General features: G+C 35.7%; 2 protein-coding genes across 8 annotated transcripts in view; one reads left to right on the plus strand and one right to left on the minus strand.

The window, feature by feature from the left end:
- Positions 1-9,812, minus strand: part of LRRN3 (leucine rich repeat neuronal 3) — a 32,968-nt gene extending 23,156 nt beyond the window's left edge. For 2 of the 3 annotated variants that reach the window (XM_003921081.3, XM_074379212.1), the window contains exons 1-2: positions 9,078-9,812; positions 589-670 (exon numbers count right to left, since the gene is read on the minus strand). The gene's annotated coding sequence lies outside the window, so the exon portion shown is untranslated. The remainder of the gene's footprint in view (positions 1-588; positions 671-9,077) is intronic. The other variant, XM_003921082.4, reaches the window with a different exon arrangement.
- IMMP2L (inner mitochondrial membrane peptidase subunit 2) overlaps positions 1-21,439 on the plus strand; it is a 923,127-nt gene that overhangs the window by 470,856 nt on the left and 430,832 nt on the right. The window lies entirely within an intron of this gene.

Consider the following 21,439-nt stretch of genomic DNA (forward strand, 5'->3'; position numbering starts at 1 on the left):
CATTATATTATTCATGAAATAAGAGTATACAATCAGGTTGCACTATATGTTAAAACTATAAAGTTTGATGCATTTATGTTTATTTTAAATCTATATATGTTATAAATATTTTAATTTATGTATTTATATTATATGTAAAGTTTGAGCATATTGTTACATATAGGCTCCTGATCTTGGCAGAGAAGTTTAAAACTATAGAAAGAGCCTGTTATTAAATGCTTCTGCATTAAAAGTCAAATGCTTCTTTAAGGATAGTATATATTATGCTAATTCTAAGAAATTTATGATAAGGCATTGAGTATAGTGTACATTGTTTGGGTGATGGGTGTACCAAAATCTCAGAAATCAGTTCTAAAGAATTTATTCATGTAACCAAACACCACCTGTTTCCCAAAAACTTACTGAAATTTTTAAAAAAGAAGTATATGTTAAGAAAGACACAATAACATGGGCTTTAGAGTCAGACATTCGTAGCTGAAATCAGGACCTTTCCACTGAGTGAAGCTGGGCAAGTGCTTCTCCATTTCAAGCCTCAGTTCCCTGATGGAACCGAAGTGAAATGAGATGAGGTGAACAAAAAGAGCTTACCCATGGTCCCGGCTGCGGAGCATGTTAAATAAATGTTGCCCACCATCTTCCTCTTCTTTCTCTTTCTCCTCTTCTTCCTTGTCTTTGTGGTATATAAGAAGTAGCAGGAAAAAAACCCCAAAAGTTTAATTTAAAATTATATATGTCCTTCTTTATATATTATATGTTTTGAGTTAGGTTATTCATGATTCATAACACTTTAATCTTTTATCACTTCAAAATTGAAATTCTTTTTTCAGTTGTCTAATTGCTTATAATTTTCCAAAAAATCTTCAGTTTGAACAGAAAATATATGTTGATGTGAGCTCTCTAAACTCCATTTCTAGTCACTGGAGGAATCCTCAGCAACATTTTTGCTTTAATTTTACATTCAGCTTTTGCTCTATATGACAGTCAAGTTGAAGGCCTCCCCTGTATAGCCCTTTCAGGAGGTGACATAGCAAGAAATCTTGAAGTTTTACAAACAACTAGTATGGAACTCTTCTATTAAAGTTTTAGGTTTGGCTCAGCATCCTCAGTTTGAAAAGCATATTATAGCTTTCATCAATTAATTCGGCAGGTCTAGAAGCTTTTAATGCTGAGGAAGATTGATGAATTTCATTGAAAATTGATGATCATAGTAGCAATGAAATTGTATTCAGACTATTTTCATCCCCCCATCATTTAAAAGACAATACATGAGGGGAAAAATGTGTCCAAAATTTGGAACTAGATACACAGAAAGCTGATTAGAAATAATGAAATTGGAGACCGATGAGCTAAGTTTTGCATTTTTCTTCCATGTCATTTATTATACTGCATGACCTCAGGTAAAGAAGTATGTTGACTTCCACTTGATGGGAAAACAATGAAAGAGGTAGATAGAAGCTGCCAGTTCACAGGTCTGGCTGTGAACTGAGCTGCAAAAAAATCATTTTAGTTCATCTAGTGGATAGCAAAACTCAAATTTAAATAAGTAAATCAGCACTCCTTTCTCAGAAACAAACAACAAAGAAAGAATCCTACAAAGATATAATATTCTAGTATGAGCGGAATGCATGGTATGAAATTATAAACGGAGTTATTATATTGTGGTAGAGAATCTGAGTCTTGGAAGACGATGTAAACTAGCTGTATTTAGGCAGTACCAACGGGAGGCAGTGTTGCCTCGTGCACAAAGGCATGTTCTTTAGGGCTTACTGAACTAGGTTCTTTTTCCTGTTCTTCATTAGTTATGGCAAGTAACTTTTCTTCTTTAAGCCTTATTTTTCACATTTGTAAAATGGGGTTCAATGTAGTGCTTACTTAGTGTGGCTGTTATGAGGATTAAATGAGAAAATGCATGTTAAGTGCTTAGCACAATGTTTTTCACGGAAAATGCCTGTATGTTGTAAATGACAACTGCCAGTATTATTACCATTCCTTTAGCCAGTAAAGGATTGTCTAATAAGAGAGATGATCTGGTTTAAACTTATAAGATCTCTGCTTACATTAATTTATGTCATAGCATTTGTTTTAAATCTTTATTACTTTGATTATTTTGCCCAACAGCAGCATATTATATAATTTATAGCCTAAATATAAAAATGAGATTTTGATAGTTATATAAATTTTGCTTCCTTATTAAAAAGTAACTGATTAAGGAAAGGGTGATTTGGAAAATGCCTCACTGATTTTAAAAAGTTAGCTGACCATTACCATGTGACACTCTAAACAACCATAATGTTTGTGTAAAAAATATGTGGGTAATAAATGACAATAAGAGAAACAAATATAAATTAAATGTTTGGTGAGTCAGTTCAGCTAGTCACACAACAAATTTACTTGGATGAAGTTTGTATCTTATGGCATTTTATATGTTTTTCATTCAAGAATGACTATGAATAGAGCTTTCAAGGTTTTAGTACATTCTTAGATTTTCTTTCATATATGGCAGTCACATTGTTTTGCTCTTTCCATTCTATTCTGTTGCACTTCCTTTTCAGTGATACAGCATTGTGACCTAGACTCAATTCTCTTTTCGCTTGCTCTATTTTTTGTTGTTGTTGTTCTCAGTGCCTTGGGCACCTGCAGTGTAAGGCCATTAACCCCTTGGCCTTTGGAGAAATCCAAATATAATCTGTGTAGATATATTTTGAAATTATTTCCTGCAACTATTGAAATTTCCATAAAGGTCATTATGGTTCCTTGTATTCTACAGATACCGAATATTTTTTGTAGAGCATGTTCAGAGTTTGGTATTTCTGAGTGACTAAGTTTTGATAAAAATAGAATTAAACTTAGACCCCATTAACCCTCCGTATTTCTGAGGCATATAAATATAGCAGTATAGTAAAACAGTCTAATGACATAAAAATCAACATGAATTGTATATGTTTGAAAAATGCTGTCTGTTTTAAGATTTTTTGTGTTTTTTTTTTTCTTAACAAAGGCAAACTGCAAATTAGTTGACAATGTTTTTTAAATGCTTTGATCTCTCAACATTCTGAGATTATAAATTATAGAACAAATATTACCCCAAGGAATGATTCCACTAAAATATTTGCCTTTATTTCATTATAGTCATTATTGATTTGATAATTTTAGAAAAAAGTTATAAGCCCAAATCAAACCTGTTTATCACAGTGAAAATCAAGTCTCTTAAATGTCTTCTATGGTTAAAATATCCACTGTTATTTATGTCATTTTTAAGTGTTGTGAGTCCTGAGCTTCACGTTAGGGGGCTTAATCCCCAGAGGACACATTCTGCCATTCCTGAAGTCCTGTTTTGTACCAGTTACCAGACAGTGCCTCTTCCCTCATTCCTCAGGGAACTGGATCTCAGGAGCTTCAGGCCTTTGGAAATAGGAATGGTGCATATGGATGCTAACCTTTAACTGATTCAGTGGGCCTTTTTGATGCAGACATACAAAAAGTGATGATGTTTACCCTCTTTTTCTTAATAGAGTAGCTGATTATCTGTGGAATCCTGGAAGTAAAGCGTGAAATGCCAGACTTTAGAACATTTTTTAAAGGAATTTTTTTTTTTTTTTCATTTCAAAGTCTCTATTACTTTTGACAGCCAAAATCTCCTGTAGAAAGGGCTCACAGAATAATGTACCTAAGTTTACTGGCATTTTGACTTTACTAGTTTACAAATATACCAGTTTACTTTCAAATTACTATTTTTTCTTATTAATGTGTCATTTCCTCCCCAAGACAAACCAGAAAGGTGATGCTAAAGAAGTTGCTTTTGTGTTGACACTTGATCCACTGGGGGTTTGTAAGTGACTTGAGAGACTTTGTTCGTAATTTTCAGTAACCTGGAAAGTCCCTAAATCATTTACTTATCTCATCTTTTCCTGTTTTTGAGACCTTTGCCAAGTATCCATTTATCAAAGTGCTAATGCTGCCAGACAAACATATGGATGAGTAGGTAGAACAACATACAGTCTTTTTTTCTCCAAGAACAGGTGTTGGTTGTGAGTTTTTTTTTTTTTTTTTTTTTTTTTTTTTTTTTTTTAATTTAACTCAGGCCTAGCAATAGCTGTGATTTAAATAAAGAAATAAAAATTTTAATTTGCAAAAATCCATCCAGATACAGTGTGGTATGGTACAAAGAACAGTTGTTGGAAGGATAAGGTCTAGAGTGGAAGTTCAATAAAAAGGGAATCAATATTTATTACTAACTTCAGAAATGCCAGGGATCCGTGCTGCACCCATATTTTCTTCTACTCTTTAGAGTCAGAGACCCTTGTACTTCAAAATGTTAGCAAGTCTCTAACCTCACTGAAATTCATTCTCCAGTCTTGAAGATGTTCTTCATCATCATCATCATCATCATCATCATACCTACCCTACTTCATCAGATTCTTCTGAGGAGCAAAGTAATTGTTGAAAAATTGCTCTGTAAATAGTAGAGCTTTAAACAAATACAATTATTGTGTTTACTTTTGTATTCTTCTCACAAATTGAATCAGTTGATTACTATTATGCTATACAAAATTTGGAGAGCCTATTTAGAAACAGAGATAAATTTGCCAAAAAAAAAAAAAAAAAGGATAGGATTGTGATATTAAGGAGATGTCATTGCCTACTGGAGCTCTCACTCTGACTCTGGAAATCAAACAGTAAATCGAGATGGGCAGGCAATGGGAGTGAGGGAGAGGGATTGCTATCCTGATAATATATTTATTGCTTTCCAGTGAGACTTAAAGCATGGATCCTGAGAATGGACACTGTATAAGAAAAGGGCACATGTTAAGTGCCTTAAAATATTTACAGTGAAACCAAGTAACAACAGATGTGGAGGGGCTCTTAAGAATTCTTGGAAAACCTTAAAACTTATAGTAGGCGATTGAACTTTTTAGTAGATGACCAAAGGATAGCGTTATTATTATTAACATATTTTAAAAACAGGGCAAAGCTCTAACTTTAATGACTTTACAAAATATAGTAAACTATATTCAAACGATGAATTATGGGTTTGAAATATTTGAGGGTTATGTACTTAACAAATCATTGCTGCTTCTATTCTTGAATGTTGGCTTTTGCTTTTAGAATACTTGATCATCTGGATAAACATTTCTCTCTTTCTGTGCACATATCTGTGAGTTTGGGGCATTTTTTACAGATAGGAGTCTTTAAGAAAACATGTTTGAAAGACTAAGGAGGTGGAATTTTAATGGAATGCTGGAGGGAATATTGTAAGGGGTTCTAACCTAGGTTTCTCCAATGAATAGCTTGGTGAATACAAAGTGTATTATATTACATTATAATGATTTCAAACCCTTTAGCCTCAGTTTTTTCACCTATCAAATGAACATATTAGACTAGCTACTAATGTCTCTTTCAATTCAAAAATTCTGTTCTATGAAAACATGTCTCCCTTCCTTATTCCCGTATACTGAAGCTGTGTAATGTGTTTTTATTAATGGCATCATAAAAAATTCTTCCCTTGTTATGGCCTAGAGATGAATTAATGTAATCACAGCAAGTGTACACAAACACGACAATTATGCAAATATAGTAGATGGCCCTGTAGGCACTGTACTTCTTCAGAAAGATTTGAGATGGGCATTAAATCTTCTTGTTGATCCTGTATTTAATGACCTCCAAGAAGTATCTATTGAGGCCTTCCATTCCTTTTTCAACAAGTTAGAAAAACATTCTGATTTCTGCCTGTTCCTTTTTCTCATCCTCTGGCACCAGCTGCTGTCTTTATATTAGAATTTGATTTTCTTTCACATTGTGGCTAAAGGAGTAATTGTTACCGTGTTTTACTAGTGACTTCGTAGATGTCTAACAAGACATCACTTTATCAGAAGGAGAGGGGAGGAATTCCCTGAGCTCTATGCAGGAGCTACGTTCAGTTGTTACACAGTGAGGCTTTCCTGAGTACTCGTTGCATAGCCAACGTCAGAGAGCTTTATCTTTGACAGCACTGACAAGATGTACTAATGTTTTGCCTAGAGTTTTCCTGCTTTACTTAGTTTCATACCAAAGAGTGATGTCTAAGTAGTTAACTCTCAGATCCAGGTCTACATGGAACATTTTAGTGGGCTGTACACATGTCTAGTGTTTCTTCAGACTGGCTGGAGCCACATTATTTTAAATCATTTTAGAGGAGCATCCTTTCTGAGGCTAGAAGTAGGAACTCTTTTTTTTTTTTTTTTTTTTTTTTAGCCTGCTATTAGCTTTCTTTTAATGGTCTCTTTCAGACTCACCAACAATACCTCACCTATGCCCATTTTCAGGGGCTGCTAATTAAGTAATAACATTTAATTTACTAGCTTTTTTTTTTTTTTAAACTGAGGTTATAAACCTTTCTAGTCGACTTAGTTTGTAATAAATACCATAGTGCCATGTTACATAGGAATGTCACACCCGAAAAAATTCAGACTGGGGAGGAAGAGCAAAACATCAAACCAATCGTATGGCAAAAGCAGAAGATGTAAAAAAAAGAACAAAGAAACAGTGAAATATAGTTAGTACCTCGTAAGTTGATCACTTTTTTTGTAGGTCACTAAATTGCTGACCTAGAAGGCTGGTAGCACTGTTTATTAAGCCATTAACAACAACCACCACCACCTCCAAATAAAAAATTCCACCTACTCATCAGCATTCTAACTCAGGATGTTGTCTGTGACAAGCGACACCCTGAAAAAAAAAATGGTCCTTTAAAGCTTGTCTTGCCAGGAAGCTGCTATTGCTGGTACAGTTACATGATTTGGGGAGACTATGGTTAAGTCTTCCAGGCATACACATATGTCCGTTATCTGGCATTAGTGGGTACTGGTCAAATCACTAGACTCACTGGCACACACTGAGTGACAACACTGGGGGCCTCAAGTGGGCTCGTTACTGATCTCTGTAATCCACAAAACATGTATGTGAGCTTTGCTGAGGTTAAAGAGTGACTCCACTGTTCTTAAGTGTCATCAATTGCAGTTTAAAATAAGGCGGGTTAGATTTAAGAATGTGTGTGTTTGGCATGCAGACTTTCCCTAGAAAAGGTCTAAGAAAAACTGAAGTCAATACTGCAATGCTACATTATATGGGAGTTTGAAGTCAGAGGCTTGAATATCTACTTCAAGCCTTTTCCTCCTGGTTAGGAACTTAGGAGGTACCTCAAAATATTAGATTTGGCCTGATTCTAAAGCAGCACTTTTAACAAATAGCAGAAACACAAATAAAACACCTTTTCCATTTTGTAATAAATCATTTCGGTTTTTTTAATAGAATGCATGTGGTGTTTGAGGCAGAGTGAGCAAAGCTGCCAATATTGCAAGCTGATGCTTCAGCACCTTTCATTTTTCTCTCTAAACAGGAACCCTCTTCTTAAACTTGTTCATTTTACAGAGAGAAAATCGAAGCCACCGGCATATTGTCAGAGCTGCTTTTTTTGTCATCATTTACAAAGGTCACTGAAATTAATGGACTTTTTATATTACATATTGTAAATGGACTCATTTTTTGACACATTTATGGGAAGTGGCAGGATCTAAGTGGCTTGTTATTGTCTTTTTGCTTTGGCTTATATTACCAACTAGAAAACCAATAATAGCTCTGAAATCACAGTTGAGGGAAAAAAAAACAAACCACAGTTTGAAAGAAGCCGACTCCGTTAACTATGTAGTTAGTTGAACTAAAAGAAGGCAGGAGAGAGCTACAGAAGATGAAATACAAATGCTAGGTTTATTTTACTGTCTTTCCAGGACCCAGTAAAGAGGACAGTGAATGTTTCCATCAATATCCTCAATTGGTGTTGTCTGTTTGAGAGCATATTCTAAGTAGCTGGCTTCCCTTTATAAGATTGGAAGTAAAAATTAACCCACACTGAATTCCATGATTCATCGATACATGGTCACTCCTAGAGTTTACTGAGAGTAATTGTGTCTGAAAGGCATTGCTTCTGAAGCCAAAGATGAGAAATATTTGAGTAAAATTTATGGTCCCAGAACACACTATTTTCTAGGTAGGTATTTTGAACGTTTACTTCTCTTTTTGTTTTCAGGTTATCTCCTTTTCACTAAATTAGGAAGGTTCTGCTCACATTCATAGCCTGCTTTCACTGAGATTAGAGACACAGAAACAAGGACATATTGTTAAAAATGAATAATTAGAGCCGAATTAAGCCATCCAGCTCAATAACAGCAAAGGGAACATAGCAGTTGGTTAGAACAAACAATCTTCTTAAATAGGAAATGTACTTTAAAGCCATCCTGCTGTGATCCTGTTAATTACCAAAGAAGATTAGAACTCTTCTGGTTCATGGGATCCTTTTACCTAGAGTGTGGCAGTTCCAGCTGCATTAGCAATCAGACATTTGCACTGTCCCTTCAGACCAGCGAGGGAATGTTATTAAAGGGAAGTCATTTACCCCGGTCCGTAAGATGTAGCCTGGCAGAAATTCAATAGCTGTTTGTGATATGCTCATTCCGCTACTCTGCTTAGTGGTTTTAGCTCTTGACATACAAAAGCATTTGCCTTAATATCCATCCACTGGATGAGAGAGAATGAAAATGCCCTATTTGATGCGTTGATTTCAAAACACAGAATAATATATGATCTGCTTTTCACTACAAATAATGTGAAGAAAAAGGAAAATTGCACCTCCCCACCCATGTCTCTCTCCTCTCCTCTCTGTCTCTGTCTCCTTCTCTCTCTTTTCTCTCCCCCATCTCCTCCTCTCTCCCTCTCCTCCTCTTTTCTCCCCCACTGTTCCCTTCTCTTCTCTCTCCCTCCTCTTTCTCCTCCCCCCAACACTGCTTTTTCTCTCCCACTCACATCCTCTGATGGGCATTCAAGCTAGTAAAATGCATGTTGGAGAATCTCACAAACACAGCTAGGCACACACAGAGCCAGATGGGTTTTGCATGTGAATTTCTTCTCAAAAGTGCAATAAAAGAAAAATGCTCTTAAAATTCAGACAAGAAGACGACATCAAAGGAGGATTTGGATGTAAAAACATGATCATAGAGGAGACAAGAAATAGAACATATTTTAAAAGACGTGTGTTTTAAACTTACCTTGAAAAGCAGTTTCAGTGGCAGCCCATCTCCGATGTCCCTGCGTGCTGGATTCCTCAGTTCCTTGGTTGAGATAATCACATGGTTGTGTTCTTGCCCGGTGTAAATAGGTGCATTTGTGTCTCTGTGTAACAAAGTATACACAAATATGTGCTATAGATATGCACACATACACGTAATCTTGTCTCTGTATTTTAAAATGTAAAGGAAGGCAGGAGGCTGCAGCCAGGATTCCTTCTTTTTCCGGGAACTCTTTTTCTCAGTCGGCAGGCTGAGGCTCTCAATCCAGTGCAGAGAGATCCTGTGAGCTGGCTTTATTTTTCCTTGTTTCCATGGTGGTTAGTGGTGCATCGTTCACCCGATCAGTTGTCACACTGACATGGTGCTGCCTGCTCAGCGGTCATTAATAACTGAACACCCTCCACTCCCCAGAGAGGAGCCAATCGCTTCACACTGCCAAGAAGTAGCACTCGCAGCTGCTCCAGTCTGGTTGGCTGAAACAAACTGTCTGTTCTATGACACTGCTGCTTAGGATACAAATAAATGAAACAGGCTTGCATATTTTCCTAGGTATCATTTTCCTTCTTTTTTTTTTTTCTTTCCAAGGGAATGTTGGGAATTTTTGACAAGTTTTCTCAATTTGAGGTTATCAGTCATTCAGAGAAACTATTGTTTTCAGTCTGAAAATACACAGGGCACACTACTAATAAGGATTTCCCAAATATTAAAAACACCTGGTAAGGACTCAAACCTCCGACTCTGTCTCTGTGAAGTTCAGCAATGACTGTATTATTTAAGAAGAGGAGCTTGCAACTGTTTTGGCATTTGGTTCTCTATAGATCCTACTTAATTTAGCATCTGTGCTTGCTGTTCCATAACACTTTTTTTTTTTTTTTTTTAGCAATGGCATTTCTTGTATGGATTGACCAGATTTTTAAAATTAAACATGTATTTGCCTCTCTATATTTCACAACATTGGCATTGGAGGGGGTAATTTTTTAAAATATGCATTTCTAATTATATTCACTGACTTCTTTTTATATGATGTAATAAATTTAGGAGCCACATATGAATGGGTACATGTGTAGGTGTGTTTGTATATCTGTGCATGTGTGTGTGTATTTAGGATATATATATTTTTTACCACTCTGGGGAAATATTTCAATTGTAATAAGTTAAATTATAAAAAAACCTATTCATTCTTAGGCCTATTAACTCTGAAAGGATATTTCCCAGGAAAATACACTATATAAGCCATATATGTAAAACATTGTTATTAATTACCAGAAATTAGGAAAATACAGAAACACATAGCAGTGCATATTTCTCAAAGACCATCTATGAAAAATCAAAAAGCAGTTTTAAAAATGCATGTTTTTCAACCTTGATTAGTATACTAGAGAAACATCTTGTTGAGGAGAATGTTGAGGAGGATTAATTTATCAACAGGTCAAAAGCAGGCTAGAGTCATGACTCCAACCCTAGTTTTGCGAGACTACCCTCTAGTGGAGTAAAAAGAAATGACACTTACTAGATTTACTTAGAAAAAAAAAATTCACATCTAATTGCTCCTTTTAAGTGTTATATTGACATGACATAGACCAGTAGTTTGCAGTTATTATAATACTACTAATACCAGGAAAATTTTTAAGCAATAGACTTATATTTAAATACTAAATATTTTGACTCCACAGTTTTCTAGAAACAGTTCCCAAATGCTTTTTTTCTATAAAAATTTATTCACATGGTTCCTAGCCTTTTGAATCAAAATAAATTCAAAATTAAAGTAGCTTTTCATTTAACCTAGTAACACCTATTTTCGAATGTTATTGTAAGGCTTTGTTCTTTACTAGACACTCTAGTATTTACTCAGAAAGCACCGAGTCAATTCTGTATGTTAGGGATCATGGTTGAGTATTGGGATATTGTGTTAGAGTATGTCTATATATAATTTAATGTACTTTAACATATATATATATATATATATATATATATATATACACACTTTAAGTTCTAGGGTACATGTGCAGAATGTGCAGGTTTGTTACATAGGCATACACATGCCACGGTGGTTTGCTATGCCCCATCAACCCGTCATCTACGTTAGGTATTTCTTTTAATGCTGTCCCTCCCCATCCCCCCACAAATGTACTTTTATTAATAATAATCATCATCCTTCTTATCTCTTAATTTTACTCTATCCAACCTTAATTTCTTTAATATTCAAAATTGTTTCAATATTTGCATGATTTATTTCCTCATATGGAAGAATAATCTTAAAATTGTGATAATTATTTGAAAAAGGAGTTTTCATTTATGCCATGGAATCTTAAGTTATTCTTTTTCATTGATTGGTATTGATTGGATAACTGACAAATCTTAGTAATCAAACTAATTATAATGTACTCCCATAATGAAGGCAAGTTGTGATAGTCAGATAACATGATTAAAGTACTTCCTTGGTTTTTAAATTGAACTACAATCGTACCTAATATTTTAAATTTCAATCTCTTTTAGAAATCAAGAAAAATCTTTTCAGTTTTGATTCAGTTAGAATTGATAACATTCATATGTTATCTTACATTATTTCATAGGAAGTTGTATTGACTAAATTGTTACTTTTTTTGAAAGGTGGGAGATCAGATTGCTCTTCTTACAATTGTTAATGTAGCTACATGATAAATTTAAAATATTTATTCTCATTTTTACAAATTTAATATGGAGCACTAGAAATGAGATTTTTAATGTGAAAGAGAAAATGACTCTGGCTTTGGATGAAAATGGTTCTGTTCTTTGGCTGGAATTTCTATCTTGTTCCAAGAGTATCAACAGTTTTGTAGAATCAGTGTGTGTTTTGGGTGTTTTTTCAATTATCAGGGAGTTTAGTCATTAACTGTAAATATGAAATGTTTCTCTCTCAAAAGATACATGAAAAAGTTATTTCAGTATCATCTATATAATGAAATACCATATGAAGACATTCAATTGTAATACAGTAAGGTTTTTACTGTTTTTGAATTAATGCAATAGTGAGTGATCATCAAATGAGAACTGTGGAATCTCAGCCCACAATTGGCACAAGAAAGCCGGGATAGAACCCCTCAGGTACTCCAGGTTTATTCCACCATATTACCCTATCCTCTACTGGATGGTTGACAGGTCTCTGCTAATTCTTCTTTTCCTTCTTCTCTCTTTGTTTTTCTTCTCACTCTCCCTCCTTTTCTCCTTTCATTTTTTTTTTCTTTGTTAAGTTTCTTCATTTAAAAGCTAATAAAGCTTCAGAGAAATTTCACATTGCAAAACACAGTATTACATGGTTATCCATGTTAGCTACATTGCAGGCAATGTCTGCAGGGTTTCCCAGATGAATAGTGAGTTTTAATGGAAACATACTGAAATGTTTTTAAAACATAAATGCATAATTACAGCCCTTAAATTGTATTGAAAGACTTTAGCATTCATCATCAAATAAGAAAATCCTGGGGTACGGTAAATAAGTATTCATTGGTTTAGCGATTGGGATTTTAAACTTGTGGCTGGTTTATTGCTGTTTCATCAAACCCTGAGCTTTATTTGCCTTGTGCTTTTGTTAGAAAAGCAGCCTGTGCGATTGGTAGAATGTGAGTTGTAGAGACACACTGCCCGGCTTTGAGTCTTCACCTTGCCACTTCCTAGTGACCTTGAGCATTATGTTAAGGATCATCTCTGTTGAGTATCAACGGTGCGTCTTGGTTTAATTATCATCTCTGCATCTTATTTTTCTCCTAGAATTGTTATAAGGATTTAAACAGTTAATATGTATACGGGGTTTAGAAAGGTGCTGAAACAGAAGTCTTGAGCAAATGTTTGACATTGCTATTGGCATTATTATGGTAGTGGTCACTGTTATCATGGTCATGGTTTTCCTTCTTTAACAAGATATAATTTCCCATTTGACCCACAGTAGTACTCTTTATCACTTTTATTACTTACGTTTTTTTTTTTGGGGGGGGGTATTATAATTGTTTCTGTAATTTTACCTGTTTCCCCTTTTAGTGTATGAGATTCTCCTAGAGGGAGTATATGTCTTATTATGTTTTTAAGCTCCACGATGCTTATAAAATCACATTTGTCAAGCACTAACATCTGTGTACGTTTTAAAAGATATTTAATCTTCACAACATCTTTATAAGATAGATGTTTTTACCTTCAGTTGACAGTATAGAAACATTGGCTGAAAGAAGCTGGCTTACTTGCCCAATGTCCCAAAACTATTAAATAATGGGGCTAAAATTTGAACTCAGTTCTGTCCGCTTACTGAGCCAAAGCTCTTTCTACCGCACAAGGCACTCAATACTCATTTGTGAAATAAATGAACGCTTGATGGATGGCTGAGCCAACCAATTCATCGTGGTCAGCAACAAGGGATGCCAAAAATAAAATACTATTTTTGAAAAGGAATGAGCTGTATGCACTAGACAGTGGATTTTTTTTTTTTTTTTTTTTTTTTTTTTTTTTTTTTTTAGACTGTCTTACTCTGTCACCAGGCTAGAGTGCAGTGGTGCAATCTTGACTTGCTGCAGCCTTCGCCTCCTGGGTCCAAGCGATTCTGCCACCTCAGCCTCCCGAGTAGCTGGGACCACAGGCACCTGCCACCACACCCAGCTAATTTTTTTTTGTATTTTTAGTAGAGACGGGGTTTCACCATGTTGACCAGGATGGTCTCAATCACTTGACCTCGTAATCCACCCACCTCAGCCTCCCAAAGTGCTGGGATTACAGGTGTGAGCCACCGTGCCCGGGCTGACAGTGGATGCTTTTGTACAGTAGTGGTTGTTCAGAGTTGATGACAGAATTTTACTGTTGTCACGATTTGAGAGGTAGAGCTCTGAAGAAATGCAGTGCCTAGTGGAAAAAATGAGTTGGTATGCTCGGAAAGCTAAATACACATGAATGAGCCACTGATGGTGAGGGGCTGATGTTGTGCTAGGAAGGTCTTCAGTGACTTTGACCTTTGTGATCTAATTCTAATAACAGATTTGTTCTCAATTAAGTTAGAAACATGATGTAAAATTAGTAGTAGCATTGGTTGGTTGTTAGAATGTTGAACTAAAGCAAGTTGGATCAGAGTTCTCATTTTCTTTTTCAAAGGAGTTTTGGAAAGTAGAATTGGAGAATAACAGAGATTCTTATTTACCAATAGGTTTTGTTTTAATTTAGGAGCAAAATTAAATTTGTTTTAATCCACCCTAGGATTACAAGCATGAGCTGCCGCGCCCGGCCCAAAGGTCTTATTTTTAATGAGAAATAAAAATAATTTGAAGTAATCTTACTACTCCACGAAATTCACAGTCAAGGAGGGCACGTCAGAAAATCGAGGAGGCAAATTTGTTTCTCTATCTCTTCCTCAGATTGCTTTATTCTTCCCTATATTTCTCCTTGTATTTCTCTATAGATCAAAAAGGTCTCTCATCTTGGTTTTTCTCTCTATGTCATTCCATTGGTGGCTTTCAGGGGATTGGCTTTTACTTCTTTTTTTAGCAATGTGAAAAAATATCTAGCAATATTTCTAGAAAATCCATAGATATGCTTAATTCTTAATCATACTACAATGATGACAACAGTCATCCCTTTAATCGTTAACCCTAGTCTGTCTTTCCATCTCTGTCTTCCTCATATGAGTTTCTCAAAAGAGCTATCAACATTTGCTACAATCACGTCATCACTTTCTACCTACTTTTTCAGATGACCTTTCTCTGGTTTCTAATCCAATCTTGTTACTGAAATTCTGCTTTGGAATCTTAACCAGTGCCTTTTCAGTTTGATTCCTGTATACCAAAAGCCTCCTAAGTCATTCTCATGCTTGTTTGCACATTCTGTCCCTTGTCATTGTGGGTTCATCTACCTCTTAAGCATTTATCCTAAGGTTATTCTTTTGCCTACTGTTCTTCATATGCTCTCTTAGATAATATTATCTCTTCTTCTATGTACTTACTACTTTCTTTCTTTGTTTTTCCTTTTTGAGATGGAGTTTGGCTCCTGTTCCCCATGCTAGAGTGCAATGGCGCGACCTCAGCTCACCACAACCTCTGCCCCCAAGGTGGGTTCAAGCAGTTCTCCTGCCTCAGCCTCCTGAGTAGCTGGGGTTATAGACATGTGTCACCATGCCCAGCTAATTTTGTATTTTTAGTAGAGACGGGGTTTCTCCATGTTGGTCAGGCTGGTCTCGAGCTCCTGACCTCAGGTGATCCACCTGCCTTGGCCTCCCAAAGTGCTGGGATGACAGGTGTCAGCCACCATCCCTGGCTTCCACTTACTACTTTCAAATCTAAATCACTGCTCTTGCAAAAACAATTCTATCTATCTATCTATCTGTCTATCTGTCTGTCTCTCTGTCTCTCTATTTCTCTATCTCTATCTCTCTATCAGTCTGTTCATTCATTCATCCATGCATCCATCCATATATCCATCCATCCATTCATCCATTTTTCTACCTATCAATACATCCCTCCAATTGTCTGGTAAATGTCTCTACTTGCTTGATCCCCAGGTACTCTGTACTCTACATATCTAAAGCTGATCTCTTAAGCTCTCCCCTAAACTGCCTTTCTTCTTTTATTTTTTAATTTCTGCTATTGCCTAGTTACCTAGAGAACTGCAGGAACTTTGGACCTTGTGCCTCATGTCTTTCGTTTAACCATATACATCTTGATTTTACTAAAGTTTTCTTAAATTATCTTCTCCATCTTCTAGGTGTTCATCATCTCTTACCTTGGTTGCTGCAGTTGCTCCTAACTTCCCGGCTTTCAGTCTCGTCTTTTCTAGTTTATCTTTCTTGCTTCTATTCTCATCCCCTCTAGTCCATCCTTCCCTTCCTCCACAAGACAGTCAGGCATGCACTTGTGTTTAGCAAGGCTGCTTCCACTGTTCACTCTTCAGTCCTCAGTTCAATTATTTCTTGACAGCAAATTTAGTATTTTTGTTATATTTATTATTATTATTCAAAAAAATAAAAAATATTTTCCTTCAGCTATCCACAAACCACAATGGAATAGATCAGATTTTGAAATATGTATTGCTCGCCAAGTGCAGAAATTATATATGCTGAATTTAAAATATGTAGAGTAATAAATAGCATTTGTTGAGTTTAACTATATGCAGGACACTGAAACTTGGTAGACCCTGCACACATATAGTTTCATTCTTGCAGTATTGTGAGGCAGTCAGGGACTTTCCCCTTTTCACAGAAGAGGAAACTGGGGTTGGTCAGCTTCTACAGTTACCATGCTAGTGAGTAAGGAAAGCTGGAATGCAAGTCAGACTCCAAAGCCAACAGTCTTAAAACTGTATTTTCTTCTCTTCAGTTATCTTTTGAGGCCCTTGTTCTCCTCTTCTTTGCATGTTTTATTACTTAACTTTTATCATAAAATTGACACAAAACATTCATGGTAGAAGGCTAACAATTTAGCTTTATCTCATATTTCTCATTCCCCAAATCTTTGACTGTATTTTTATTCTCCTAATTGGATGATTAACTTAGTATGAAGGTATCTATAAATTATTATTCCTCAAAGGCAAACATGATATCAGCTGAGATTTTTTTTATTATTTTCCTGTTGTTTTTTTTTATTTTGGATAGTTGCTGTCATCTGCCTTTGAGAGTCAATATTTAAGATGAGTGACAATTATATTACCCAGAGAAACCAGCTGTTTTTCTAATTATTATATTGTCCTGAAACTAAGTAATCAAATGGATAAATACACACACATAAAACTTCAACATTGGTATATATGCAACTACTTACTGTATTTTATATATATTTAAGACTACAAAAGGCAAAATTTACATCTTGTCTTAATAGCGGAATTTTGAAACTTTGTTGAAGATGATTGTTATGCAGAAAACTGGAAAATCAGAAGTAGTAGTATTTAGTCACAGACGGAACTAGAATAGGACAGGCTTAGGTTTTTAAGGTAAGGAAATGTAAAATACAGTCAAACAAAAGAATAGCACGTGTCTTTTTTTTTTTTTTTTTTTGCAAAATCACTTATCTTTCTTTCTATTCCAAAGACATGATGCAGAAAATGAGCAAATTAACCCTCACCCTTAAGAGTACTTCTCACATCCTTAACCTTTATAAAGGATACATTTTATTAGAAATGCAATGAATATTCAGTGCTTTGGTCAGTTTAGACTTCGGGAGTGCTCCCCAGCTGTATAATGCTCACTGAGAGCCTATGTGTGAACCACAAGCGCGGGAGAAGCCTGGCTGGCTGAAGGGGCTGTGCTGAAGGCTTTCACATAGTTCCCATTACTAAGGAAACCACTCGTTTTGTCTGAACGCTCTCTGAATAGATGTCTCATTTGAAGTCTAGTGCTCAAACCATGAGGATTGCATTATGGAGCTGAGAAAGAAATGAGGGGAACAAAAAATGCTTGAAAATGCCAACAAGCATTCACAAAGCGTTGTACTGTAATAACATTCCGTGAGACAGAAGGTGCGTTTATTTTTGCCACATTCCAAGTTATTTTGATGTTATAAAAGCAAATTCCTTTGCTTGCCCACGTAATCAAAATAAGAAAAGCAGATGTTCTTCTGACCTATTCTTAATTCCTGCTCTTGTTAGGGTCTCACTGAGAAGTGTGACATGCAGCGAAAGAAGGACAAAATATGGATTCTCATATTAATCTAGATTTACTCCATTGTGCTTTGTAACTAAATGGTGTAGTGCTATCCCTGCGCCGATAAACAAACACATGTTCAGAGTCAGACCTCAGGATTTGCAGCCTCCAAATAGTTACTGTTAAATTCAGAATGGCTACTGCAGACTGGTGATTGGTGCTCTTTAATGAGCTTCCAGTTCAGATTTGGGGTGAGAAAACACTGCTTCTGGGAGGCTCCTGCTTCACTCTCCAGCTCCTACCAACCTACAACAAAGAAAGCAGCTCTTACTTAAAATATCAGGCAATCTTTCTTTCTTCCTCACCCTGGAAAACAGGGTTTGTGGGACTTTGATTACAGTATGTAATCAGCTTTATCAGCCCCCTCCCCATTTTGATATGGTCAATGACATTAGTTTAAAAGTAGACAAAGTGGGCGGGGTGCAGTGGTTCGCGCCTGTAATCCCAGCACTTTGGGAGGCGGAGGCGGGTGGATCATGAGGTCAAGAGATCAAGACCATCCTGGCTAACGTAGTGAAACCCCATCTCTACTAAGATACAAAAATTAGCTGGGCTTGGTGGCGTGGCCTGTAGTCCCAGCCACTCAGGAGGCTGAGGCAGGAAAAGTGCTTGAACCCGGGAGGCGGAGTTTGCAGTGAGCCAAGATCGTGCCACTGCACTTTAGCCTGGCGCCTGGCAACAAAGCAAGACCCTGTCTCAAAAATAAAATAAAATAAAATAAAAAAGTCTACCAAGTGCTATGCAGACACCCAATCAGAGACTGCCACCTCTTCACCCATATAGAAAGTCAGGGGAGGAAGTCATTCTTACCTCTGTGTTGAGCCACTTTAATACTTACAGCAAACAAGAGATGTATCGATACATTAGTTAATCCACAAATGCAGAAATTAATAAATATATAGAGATTACTTGTTCTTTTACTTTTTGCTGATTGTCATATTAGTTAGTGTCTTACTTGCACAGGAGTCCATGACTGAATGAGATCTTTGGACTCACAGCGCGGAGCTTTAGCACTGCACTAAGAACAGTGTCTATGTGCACAGGTTGGTCAAGTCTCTCTTTGGAAGACTACTGTTACAGAGAGGTGGTGACGTGTATAAAATCTGGAAACAGGCACAATAAGCAAGTACAAGTTTATTTCTTTCATGGATTCTCAAAGATTAATACTAAAAAATTATAAGTGTGAGAAGCTAATACAGCATTGTCAGAAGAAAGTCTTGGCTTTTTTTGTTTGTTTGTTTTTACCTTTTCTTTTTTCTTAAGTATATTGGCAGTCTTGCATTTTTAATAAACATGTATTTCAAGTCATTGTCTTTTTCAGATTTCTTCCTCAACCAAATTTAAGGAATGCCAAATTCAGTAGAATTGACTAAGGATAAACTAAATGGTTTTCTAGCACTAAATGGGGCATCCTAACACCACTAAAAAAGCCCTAAATTTGAAAGCATGAAAGAAGAAAATTTATTCTTGTCAAAGTACACAGATACTTATTCTATCAATAATATCCTCACTAGTCTGATTACAAGTCTTCAATTCATTTTGAAATAAACAGCCTGAAGCTGCCAGCTGTTTCTGATCTGATGTGCTTATAGAATATTTACTTAGAATATATATTTAGCAGTTTAGATATCATGGCTGCTGACAAGAAAATTCTTCTAATACTGAAAGTTACTACAAAGTTTCTGTTTTTAAAATGGATATGAATTTTGTCCCAGATATGTAACCTTGTTGAAATTTGGTAGTGAACAGGATGTCTGCATCTTTGTATTCCTGGTCCTCAGCACAATGCCTGGCATAGTAAGCATTCAGTAAGAAGAGATTGAACTGAATTGTTCATTAAAAGAAAAATATAACAAAGTCAGCATTTATAAGATGATCCTTAGCCTGGCTTAATTGAGTGTAGAATGATGGAATGGCAAATGTTTAACTTTCGTTAACAGTTAGCTAACTAAGTCTAAGATTTCTGTGCCCTTTCAATCACTTATAATCATATTGAAATAGTCTGTGTGTATATACACATATATAATATACACATATACGATATATATTATACACATATGTACATAAGAATATACATATATATTTAGTATATATAAATATATGCATATATGTTTGTATATTTACATATATATGTGATAAAATTGCATTGAAAGGATTGAGTCAAATCTAATTAATAGCCCTTATTTTGTTTCAAGTACAGTGATTATATTTGTATTTCATTCGCATAATGGGAGAGTTTTCCAAATGCTTCCAAGTACCATGAAACATCAGATAATCGTTCCTGCAGCAATAAGCTCTCCAGTCCACTGTAACAGTCCTGTATTTCAGTTAACACCAAACATCATCTTATTTGGAGAAGTAGTTTGTTCATAGAGCAAAGATATTATGTGTTAGTCCATTTTCTGTTGCTGTAACAGAATACCATAGACTAGGTCATTTATAAAGAAATGACATTTATTTCATATAGTTCTGGAGACTGGGAATTTCAGGGTAAGGGGCTGCATCTAATGAGGGCCTTCTTATGACATCATGCATGACAGAGGGCATCACGTAGTGAGAGAGCAAGAGCATGTCTGCCCAGATTTCTCTTTCTCTTCTTATTAAAGCTACCAGTCCCATCATGGGAGCTCAGCTCTGATGACTTCATTTAAACCTAATTGCCTCTAAAATGCCTCACCTCCATTTGCCATCAATATATGAATTTGGAGATCAAGTTTCCAATACATGAATTTTGGGGACACATTCAAACCATAGCAGGTTGTAATTTGAAGATGCATAGATAATTTAGTTATCCAAGTTATTAGTATATATGTGTAATCATGAAGTTAGAAACTCATTTACTAATGTTTAAAAAAGATGTTATGGTCTTTACTAAGCTTGTTCAAGCATACCTGTGCTTTGAATTATGAAGCACCTCATGTGCGATTTGGAACATTGTCTTAAGGCCCAAGTCAAAACTTATCCTCCTAGGGCAGATTAAATTCTAAGAATGATTAAAATATAGTGAGCTTAAATATAAGTAAATGCCCATTTGTATAGTATTAGATTGAGTGGATTTAGAACAAAATAATGCCATATTTAATTCAAGGAAACATATATTTATTGTGATTCCTTCTATATTGTTTAACTAAATATTGGGTTTTAAAATGTTTATTTTAACAATACTGCAATGGAATCCGAGCACATTGGGAGGCCAAGGGAGGCTGATTACAAGAGGTCAGTAATTTGAGACTAGCCTGGCCAACATGGTGAAACCCTGTCTCTACTAACAATACAACAATTAGCCATATGTGGTGGCGCATGCCTGTAATCCCAGCTACTGGGAGACTGAGGCAGGAGAATCGCTTAAACCTGGTAGGCAGAGGTTGCAGTGAGCTGAAATTGTACCATTGCACTCAAGCCTGGGCAACAGAGCAAAAAAAAAAAAAGAAAAGAAAATGTAATCCTAAAAATAAAAAATACCACAGCTTTATTGTAAGAAATTTGGAAAACTCAAAAAGGATAAAGAAATGAGGAAGAAAGCATTTGCTCATCAAAGGATATATGGTATATAACACTGTGGTATGCTTCGTTTTGGTACTTTTTTGCCCTTACATAATAGAAAATATTCCATATTTTAAAAATTATGTCATAAAAATAAAAAAGTCTCTATTATTTTTAGTTTCCATATTAATACTGTATAGGTAATCCATTCCCCAAG

Source organism: Saimiri boliviensis, chromosome 10 (genome assembly GCF_048565385.1).
Source record: "Saimiri boliviensis isolate mSaiBol1 chromosome 10, mSaiBol1.pri, whole genome shotgun sequence".
Lineage (NCBI taxonomy): Eukaryota > Metazoa > Chordata > Mammalia > Primates > Cebidae > Saimiri > Saimiri boliviensis.